Source organism: Euprymna scolopes, chromosome 31 (genome assembly GCF_053919585.1).
Source record: "Euprymna scolopes isolate OS-2025 chromosome 31, ASM5391958v1, whole genome shotgun sequence".
In the NCBI taxonomy this organism is placed as follows: domain Eukaryota; kingdom Metazoa; phylum Mollusca; class Cephalopoda; order Sepiida; family Sepiolidae; genus Euprymna; species Euprymna scolopes.
In genome coordinates, this window is record NC_136512.1 from 7,069,415 (window position 1) to 7,079,414 (window position 10,000).

Below are 10,000 nucleotides of genomic sequence, written 5' to 3' on the forward strand. Positions count from 1 at the left end.
TTTTTGTGTGTTTTCTTTTTTAATGAAACCTTGGTCCTTGCTCCTTTAATTGAAAAAAAATTAGAGCTTGAATTACATTTTTCGAGGAGTTATAAGCTTGGAAAGACGGGGTGGAATTATTCAATACTTTTCACGAAATTTCTGACACACCTGTCCACCCTCCTTTTGTCGGGGAGGGGGGGAAGGTTTGGGAATCTTAAGTAGGATGACATTCGATTTGTGACATTATGGTGAATGAGAACTCCATCTAGGATTAGCGTGGACAATAAAAGGTACAAAGATGAGGATGGCCATAAACCCTCCCATTCCCAAGTTTTGAGTGGCCTTGTGCCTAATTTTTGGTCTTGTGGAATTTTTTAACAGAATAAAAAATATATACCTCTCAAACCAAATCATACCTCATTCCGGGAAAAGAATGTTGTGTCAAGAGTTTAAGATAGCCCTTGTGCTTGGTAATAAGTAAATATCCTTATCCTAGAGTGGATCCTCGAGGAGCATTTGACCTTGCTAAGTGATGACTATTTAGGTACAAAGTTAACTTTCTTTGCTTGTATAATTACCAGACTTATTTTAATTTGTTAAAAAAAAACAGGAGTAAATTTGGTGCTTATGCACTTATGTTACCGTGCTATTTTTTAAAAAACGTATTTTCAAATTAAATTCTAGTTTTACGATATCTTTTTTATTATTAAATTGTTAGGTGAAAGTACAGAATAGTTACAAAGCACCCTCCCATCCCAATGTTAAGAATGGCTTTCTAAATAATAACGTTATTATTTTAGCACGGTAAGTACTATAAATTCAATGTACTTTCTGAAAATCTGGAATATATCAGTCGTCATCTGTTAGTGCATAGTTGGCACAGATCATAATGGACATCTCAGGCAGGACTGTTTCTTGTATTTGGTGATCGGTATTCGGTTTTCACAACCCCACAACCACAAGTCTGACAGCTTGTATCCCCAAATGATTAGCAATGTAAATATTGACCACGACCAGTGGCCAGGCTCAACTTGGGTGATCTTACGAGAACGTATGTGCTAACGTGATTATAATTTAGTTTAAGTTAAATGTGTATGCTTACACGATTTTCTCAATTAAAAATAAATAAATAAATAAATGAATAAATAATAATAAATAAATAAATAAATAAATAATAATCCCCCACCCCCATCCATCTTTAATTATTTAAACATTTTTTGTGGTTTTGTTTACGTTGGACACTGGAGTCACTGGACAAAAACACTAAAACAGGTGATTAAAAACAAGTGTGTCGATTTAAGTTTGATCTGTCGAACGAACGAACACACACGCACGCACGCACGCGCGCGCATTAATGTTGGGACGATTACTCGGAATCGGAAAAATCGGAAGTTTTTAGAGTATCGGAATCGAAAAAAATGTGTCTATTTTCCGATGCCAAAAACGATTCCTTTAATTATCTTTTTTCTTTGTTTTTTTTTTTCTTTTAAATCTTCCACTGCTGGTAGTGATAATAAAATAATAAATATCTATTGATTTTTAAACTACCAATAAAACTAAAATCCTTAGATGGCCCCCACACCCCACCCACCTCACAAGAGTGTTTTTACGCTTGAGAAAATATATGCACATTTAACATGTGTTTACCATAATCGGGACAAAATAACCATTTTATACTTAAATATTTCGAGATTTATAAAGAATCGGAATCTGTAATTGTATCGGAATCGGAAGAAATATTGGAATCGTCCCATCACTAATCTCTATCTCACACACACACACACGCATATATATATATATATATATATATATATATATATATATATATATATATATATATATATATAACGTACGGATTAACCAAATTGTTGAAATAAGGAAAAAAATAAAATAAAATTTAATAAATAAATAAATAAACAATTAAAAATAAAATAACTTAATTAGTAAATAAACATTTTTAACGCTTATCAAGACCAAAGTGTTACTCGAGGATGAGGGTAAAATAAATAAACAAAACCCAATCCGCTATAAAAAAAAATGTTTAATTTCGTCAAAATAAAATAAATCTGCTTTTCGGAACGTTTCGGCCAATGTAACCTCCAACCTTCTTCAGACTTATCTTTAAGAACTTTGGGATCTTTTTAGAGTTAAATTAGTAGTTTTCTTTTCTTTTTTATTTATTTATTAAAAAACAAACAAAAAAAAGAACAAAACAAAAACAAAGAAAACGAAGAAATATTTTTTTTTTCATGGAAGTATTTGTTTAATGGTGTAAATTCTTCCTTCCTTCTCTGCATCCGTATTCGTCCGCGCGCACTTTCTCTCCATCTGCCACAACCTGCCGTCTTGCTCTCGCATCTCCAACAAACACGCACCGAAAATAGTCGGACTGAAAACTGGGAGATATAAATTCGACACACACAAAAGGAAAAGATTTTTCTATCCATGAAATGCAAATAGCTTCTCCATAGATGTACAGTCGGTTTGGAAATCAGGCGTACGATGGTTTAAGAAAAAGAATTCGGAGTGTTTTCTTTTTAAAAAACGGTTTGGAAAAAAAGAAAAAGAAAAAGAAAACGAAGATGTCTTACGCTCTAAACGTACGCAACAGTTGCGTTTGGAAACAAAAACAAACCTCATTTTACAAAGCTGTTCTTTCTTGTGAGATAGTCCCTCTTTTTTAAGTTGGAAAAGAAAGGAAATTAATTAAAAAACATTTAAAAAAAAAAAAAGAAAAGGAAAGAAAAATTACAAAAAAAAGAAGAAAAATAGGTGCTTTATGTACTTATGTTACCGTGCAATTTTTTAATAGTATTTTCAAGTTAAATTCAAGTTTTACGATATCGTTTATTTTATTATTAAATTGTTAGGTGAAAGTAGAGAATAATGACAAAACACTATCCCCTCTCCATGTTAAGAATGGCTTTCTAAATAATAACGTTAATATTTCAGCGCGTAAGTACATAAGTACCGCAAAATACGTGACTAAAATAAAATTTAAAAAAAAATCTAGTCCCTATTGACTCCCCCCCCCAGCTTCATTAGGGTAAAGTTAGACACAAGGTCGTTTTTTATGTGGGGGTTATTCAGCCCCCCCTCTAAAAAAAAAAGGCACCACAACAACAACAACAACAACACCCACACACACAAAACAACTTGTCCATTCTAGACCGATTGCAGCGCTTTTAACAGAGGACATAATATATACTACACTTTGATCTTTCAAACAAATATATTTTAGAGTCAACAGTCTAGAGAAATACACGAACATAACAAAAATATCACAGATCAATAATAAAATAAAAACGTAAGAAATAAATAACGTATCAGAAAATTTAAAAAAAATCTGATTAAATTTGTTTTTATAAAAAAATATATATCACTTAATTCGCTAATCCATTTAATCTAGGGTGGCCTGGCCCATTAAATATACATGTTATTCAAAGATAGACTGTTTCGCTGCATCACATGCGTTTAATGCGGCTAGACTCTACCAAGCCAAGAATTGAACATACATATAACGTTAAAAAAGCGCTCACGGCTATGGTGTTTTATTAATATCGAAATTAAAAAAAAACAAAAAACAAAAAAACAACAAAACAAGAACCCCCCCCCCCCAAAAAAAAACTCTTATGACATATTCAGTGCCACAGGTTTGGTTATAATAATAATAATGATAATAAAACAAACCATGTTTAATTAATAAATATTGTTGATAATTTACTGTAGAAAACTAAATTAACTAGAAAAATTAATTTTTGGGATATTAACAAAAGATTTGTCTGACTTTTAAAAAAATAAACACTGCCAAAGTATATTTTTAAGATCCTGAAGACGAAATAAAACACACACAGATTATTCACTGAAATGATTTTAAAAAGATATTACGAAATATTTACGACACGTTAACTTCCCAAATTACATAATCGTTTTAAAAGAACAGTTCGGTGATAATAAGTTGTCATTGACGTAACCGGCATTTTCTTTTGACCACAAATCAATTCATATCCTATTTTTTTTTTTTTTAACATTTTCAAATGAAATAAAACGTCACCACCTTAAAAGTGTACAATCTACGGCTGGCTTCGCTTTCGACAGGATTTACCTTTGCCTTGTGTTTGAATCAAGGTACCAAATTGGATTTTACCGTTTTATATTTTGCGATATCATTACACGGAACAAGAGACGACACGTGAAAGGTAAGTAAAAACAAACAAACAAACAAATAAACAAAAAAACCCCTGACTTTTTCTCCCCCTTTTTTGAATCTGAGCCGTTTTGTGTAGACGCACGTGTAACGGCTTCGATTTGTTTCGTTTCGCAGGTGCACGACGTATGCCGCTTATTGTAACCACAGTCCGTCATGTTGATAACAATAACCGACAGTATATTTTCCCTAAATTTGATATAAACAAACATTGGTTATCCTGTAGCAGATGTTTCCCTGGTTTTTATTTCCGTTTTTCTCGCTTACGTACCCCTATTTCGAATTCATAACAGAGAATCGATACTCACTGGACTGGAGAGGACTTTTTTTTCTTCTGTAACAAGTCATTTAACAATGTTTTTTTTTTTTTTTTTTTTTTTTTTAAACATATTTCAAACGGATATAAATTATTGGGTGCTAGTGCACTTACTGATCCGCGCTATTTTTTTTATATCGTATTTCCAAGTTTAATTAAAGTTTTATATGTTTTTTTTTTTTTTTATTGAATTGTAATATTAAAGTATAGCATAGGTACAAAACACCTTCCCCTCCCCATGTTAAGAATAGCTTTTTTAAAAATAATAACGTTATTATTTCAGCACGGATCAATAAGTGCACTACTGCACTAGTACCTCTCTATTTTTTTTATTTGATTACTAAATTTAAAAAGGGCGGACCTGAACAATTATCCTCCCCCTCCCGACTATAATTTTAACCGGTATTCTGCAGTTGGTATTTTTTTACGACATAGCCTAGCGTAGTATAAACATCTCCAACCTCCCCATGTTAAGAACGGCTTTCAAAATAAACACCTCCAACCTCGAAAACTATACTACCTACTAAAACGCACTATAAAACTTATGAGGGTGGGGGGTGATTCTCGTTCAGATCCGCCTTAAAAAATTACTCTAGCGAATTACCTAACCATTTAAAATACAAAAATATCATTAAAAAAAACTAAATTTAACTTAAAAATACTATGAAAAAAATTAACTTTTTACATTTAGTAATCAAATAAAAAAAAATGAAATTTTTTACTTGATTAAATAATTCGAAATAAGGAAAATGATTTTTTGTTTTAATTTAATTTTTTTTTATTGTGCAATAATTTATATCGGTTTGAACTATGTTAAAACATTTAAAAAAAAAAAAAAGAAAAAAAAGTTACTCATGCAGAGAGTGATCCGCGCTGAAATAATAACGTTATTATTTAAAAAGCCATTCTTAACATGGAGAGGGGAGAGTGTTTTGTACCTATTCTGTACCTTACAATTCAATAAAAAAACAAAATTTTAATTAAACTTGGAAATACGATTTAAAAAATAGTGCGGATCACTCTCTGCATTAGCACAAAAAAAAAAAAAAAAAAAAACAACAACGAACAACAACAAAAATAAACCAAAAAAAAAACAAAAAAAAAACCAAAAAAAAAAAACCAACATTGTTAATGATTGTTTTGGAAGAAAAAAATAAATGTCCCCTAAATGTCGGCTCGCTGCTACGAATTCGGAATAGGGTCACGTAAGCAAGAAAAGCGAAAGATGTAGAATAATTTCTCCTAACAAACTCCTCGGACATCTTAGCACTAAATGAAACTAACGTGCACTCCTCCATTCCCTCTAACATTTTTAACATGTCTAGTATCTTTCACTTTGTCGTAAGGACCCTGACAGACACACGCACGGACTTGGAGTCTATATTCGTAACACCCCTCCCCCATGATTAGGGAATCTAAACTAGAATCAGATGACCAGGCCTTCATGTGCTTTAAACTAACTTTACAACATGGCGTTAGCTACCTGTATTTTCTTTATCGCTCTCCATCAACCCAGGACTGTACTCTAATCAATCATGTCTCTGACAGCATATATGAGCAATCTCCCTTAAAACTAGCACCCAAATTCATGTTTTTAGTGACTTTAAGGCTCACCACAATAATCGGCTTCTCTAACTGCACACACAGCTGTCAACATCATCCATAACTTTTCTATATCCCATTTTTTGACACAGATAGTAACATTCCTGGCCCCAGATCGTCAGGACCAGCAAGCCTCACTTCTGGATTTATTTTTGACAACAGTTCCTGAGGATTATGTAAGAAATGCCCATTGCCCACTCGGTAATGCTGATCATGCTGTGATAATGATAGACATCGCTCTAAACTCTCGACCCCAAGTTGAAAAGCCATTGCTCAAAACGACAAGGTACTACAATAAGGCTGACTTGGATGCCATTAGAGATCACATCAGAGATGCCCCATGGGAAGATATCTTTTCTCTTCCTGTGGAACAGTGTGAAAATGAGACTACTGAATGGTTCAAAGCAGCAATTCCCACACAGAAGTTCTATAGCAAACCCCATTGGTTTACTTCTACTTGTGCATCAGTCATTGCTCAGAGGCAGCATGCATACCGCAGATGTATCTGGCATAAATCCAGTACAAACAGACAAAAGTTTATAGAAGTTAGAAGCAATTGTAAGAAAGAAATAGTGACAGCTAAGAGAGAATATACCAAAACTACCAGAAAACGCATTGAAGCGCAGAAATTAGGAACTCATGATTTCTGGAAAATCTACAACAGTGTAGTAAATAATGGGCAATCAACAACCGAGAAAGCTAACATGCTTGCCCGTCAGTTTGCCTCAAACTCTACTTTGAACCCAGCAAATCACTTCCTCCCTGATTTTCATTTATGGGCAGAAACCACACTAGATGATCTGAAAATCATCCCTTCCCAAGTACATGATATTATAAAAAACCTAGACGCCTCAAAAGCATGTGGACCTGATCTCATCCCAGCTGTACTATTAAAAAAAAAAAAAAACACTGCTGAGGTTGCTCCAGTTCTCGCCAAACTCTTCAATAAATGCCTTAACGAATCCTGCTTTTCCGACTGCTTGAAAACTGCTTCTGTGGTGCCACCAGTTTACAAGAGATCTGGTGAAAAAACTGATCCATAAAATTATCGCCCCATTAGCCTCGTCTCTCTTTTCGTTAAAATATTTGAGTTCGTAATTAAGTTCTAGTCCACCACCTTACAGTTGCTAAACTTCTGACCATCAATATGGATTTAGGCAAGCCCGTTCTACTGCAGATATTCTAACTGTAATCTCTGAACGTATATACCATGCACTAGATAAGGCAGAGGAGAAGAGGGCAGTAGCCCTTGATATATCTAAGGTTTTTGACAGGGTATGGCACGATGGTGTTCTCATGAAAATCAGATCCGGTGGTTTTACTGGACGAGTACTTAACATAATTAGATCCCTCTTAAGTAAGAGAAGAATTCAGGTTGTCTCAATGGTCGTACATCTAAACAATATGATATAAATGCAGGTGTACCTCAGGAGTCGATTCTTGGACCTTTATTATTCCTGATATTCATAAATGACCTCCCTGATAAAATTGTCTCTGAGATGGGTATATTTGACACCACGTTCTATAACAGGCACAAGCGGAAAACAAATGAACACATATCCAAGACAATGGCGGAAACCCTGGAGGAAGACCTCCAGTCTGTAGTGAAACGGAGACAAAAATGGATGGTAACGTTCAATGCTGCTAAGACTAAGCTTGTTTCCTTTAATAATTACAAGAAACATTCGCAACCAACAATAGCTATGACTAATGATACATTACCTGAAAATACTTCGTTCAAACTCCTTGGTTTAATGTTCACAGGGAACATGAGTTGGAACAGATACATCGAGAGCATTGGCAAGGCTGCTGCAAAGAAGGTGGGCTCTCTCTACTGTGCTAGAAAGCTACTTATGCCTGAAAGTATCCTGTACCTTTACAAGGCCACCATTCGCCCATGTATGGAGTATTAATGTCATACTTGGGCTGGTGCATCTGCTACTAGTCTCTCACTCCTGGACAGGGTTGAAAAGAGAGTTGCGAACCTGATAGGTCCTGAACTGTCGTCTAAGCTTCAACCTCTGTCCCATTGATGAAGTGTTGCATCCCTCTGCCTGGTTTACAAGTATTTTAATGGTGGATGTTCCGATGAACTACAAGCCCTTGTACCACCTCAATGTAAATACTCCAGACAAACCCGAAAAGCAGCAAAGTCCCACCCCTACACAGTAGATATCCCTAGATGTAAGAAAGCCTTTTGCTCCATTAATTTCTTCCCCAGAACTGCTACACTTTGGAACTCTTTTCTGGGATTCTGCTTTCTTAACTGTACTGACATGCAGAAGTTCAAGTGTAATGTGAACAAACATCTTGTTGTTCAACTCCCTACATAGTATCCCTGCAATTTATGTTTGCGATAGTTAGCCCCCTTCATCAAAGTGGCACTGTGCCTTGTTTGGGGTGAAAATGTAATAAAAAAAGTAAAAACCAGGGAAATCCCCCCCAATTTTTTTTTTTTTTTCTTTTTTTAGAAAATAACATTTTGATAAATTTGTAGATTAACACTACCCCCCCCCCCCGGTTCCGCCCAGGAGATTCGGTGCTTTTGAATTTGGGTTATTTTGAACAATTCGTATATTTTTTTTTTTTTTGTCTTTCTTCCTGAGAGTTATGAGAAACTTTGACATTTCCGAAATGGGGGTGGGGGGTTCTTGAGTTATTTCCCCTATTCTGAAAGAAGTTCTTCAAAAATGAAAATAGAAAATTGTCACAAAACAACCAAACTGCTTAAGTGCCGGAGATTCATACTTTTTAGGGCAGTTAACCAAATTCCTTCTACCATTTAGTCGTAATTGCCTATAAAAAAAAGTATGCAGCATTTATCTACCATACCAAAAAGTTTTAGGTTAATTTCATATTCGACCCTTCCCTAACCCTTCCCCCACACGAAATTCTGAAATACTAACTACTACCCCACTTCTCATCCCATCCCCTCCTCCTTTCCTACCCATATTTCTCTCCCCCCCCCCAAACAAAATGGGAAAAAATATTGTAGTGCTGGCATCGACTGGTACTACATCAAAGTGTTGAAAGGTCAAGGAGGATGGAAAAACCGAGGAGTGCAAACACTTACCAGACCTCCACTTGATAAGTATAGAGGGGAGTAAACGTTGGGGAGGCCTGTTGTCACTCAAATTCCAGTGAAGACCAATGGTCATTGCTAGCGAGAAATCAACGGCAAGCGACTGTTGTGATAATGCAAATTTATTTGCAAAGGTTGTTAAAAGAGGTGAGGATTACTGGAAATCTGGAGAGACTTGTTGTCACCCAGACTCCGGAAAACACCACCGGGTTTTTATCTCTGATGATGACCTGTGTGAGAACTCCAAGTGAGTGAACAATAATAATCTTAGTTACATTTACAGGATAGAACGATAAAATTGTCGTCATAAAAAAAAACAACAATTTTATTTTAAAACTTTTATTGAAAGAAATCAATTCAGGTAACTTGATTATGTAGTAGAGCTGACATCTATTCAATGTAGCGACCTTCAGCTTCAATCGCCGCCTTGATACGCAGGTCTGGAACTGGGAGCATGCCTTTTCCACAAGTGCTGGTGGAGCTCGGTGGATGGCGCCAATCAGGTTAGCTTTGGTGTTGTAAGATGTCGTGTTGGTGATGTTCTCTATCTATAACCAAATGAAGTAGTCCAGCGGGTTCAGGTCTGGTGTGGGGAGAGGGCAGTGGGAGAAGGGTACAACGCCGTAGCGCTCCTTAAGCCAAGTCTGATTCTCTTTGGACTTGTGGGCCAGTGTTGAGTCACACCCAGAGTCTGCCACTGGCCACCTGATTGCACCAGGGGATCACCACACTCTTCAGCACATCCAAATGTTTTCATCAATCTGGGAACGTCCCTGTTATTCGTGGCAATCTAACGATGCATTTTGAGGGT

The 10,000-nt window shown here is 35.5% G+C and overlaps 2 protein-coding genes across 9 annotated transcripts in view; one reads left to right on the plus strand and one right to left on the minus strand.

Moving 5' to 3' along the window:
- The window catches only part of LOC145255617 (uncharacterized), an 89,675-nt gene that overhangs the window by 16,757 nt on the left and 62,918 nt on the right, over window positions 1-10,000 (minus strand). The gene's annotated exons all lie outside the window — the stretch shown is intronic.
- Window positions 1,893-10,000, plus strand: part of LOC145255614 (pleckstrin homology domain-containing family H member 2-like) — a 1,732,783-nt gene continuing 1,724,675 nt past the window's right edge. For 6 of the 8 annotated variants that reach the window (XM_080114121.1, XM_080114126.1, XM_080114120.1 and 3 more), the window contains exon 1: window positions 1,904-4,181. The gene's annotated coding sequence lies outside the window, so the exon portion shown is untranslated. Of the gene's footprint in view, window positions 4,182-10,000 lie in introns of all 8 variants that reach the window. The other 2 variants (XR_013863868.1, XM_080114122.1) reach the window with 2 other exon arrangements.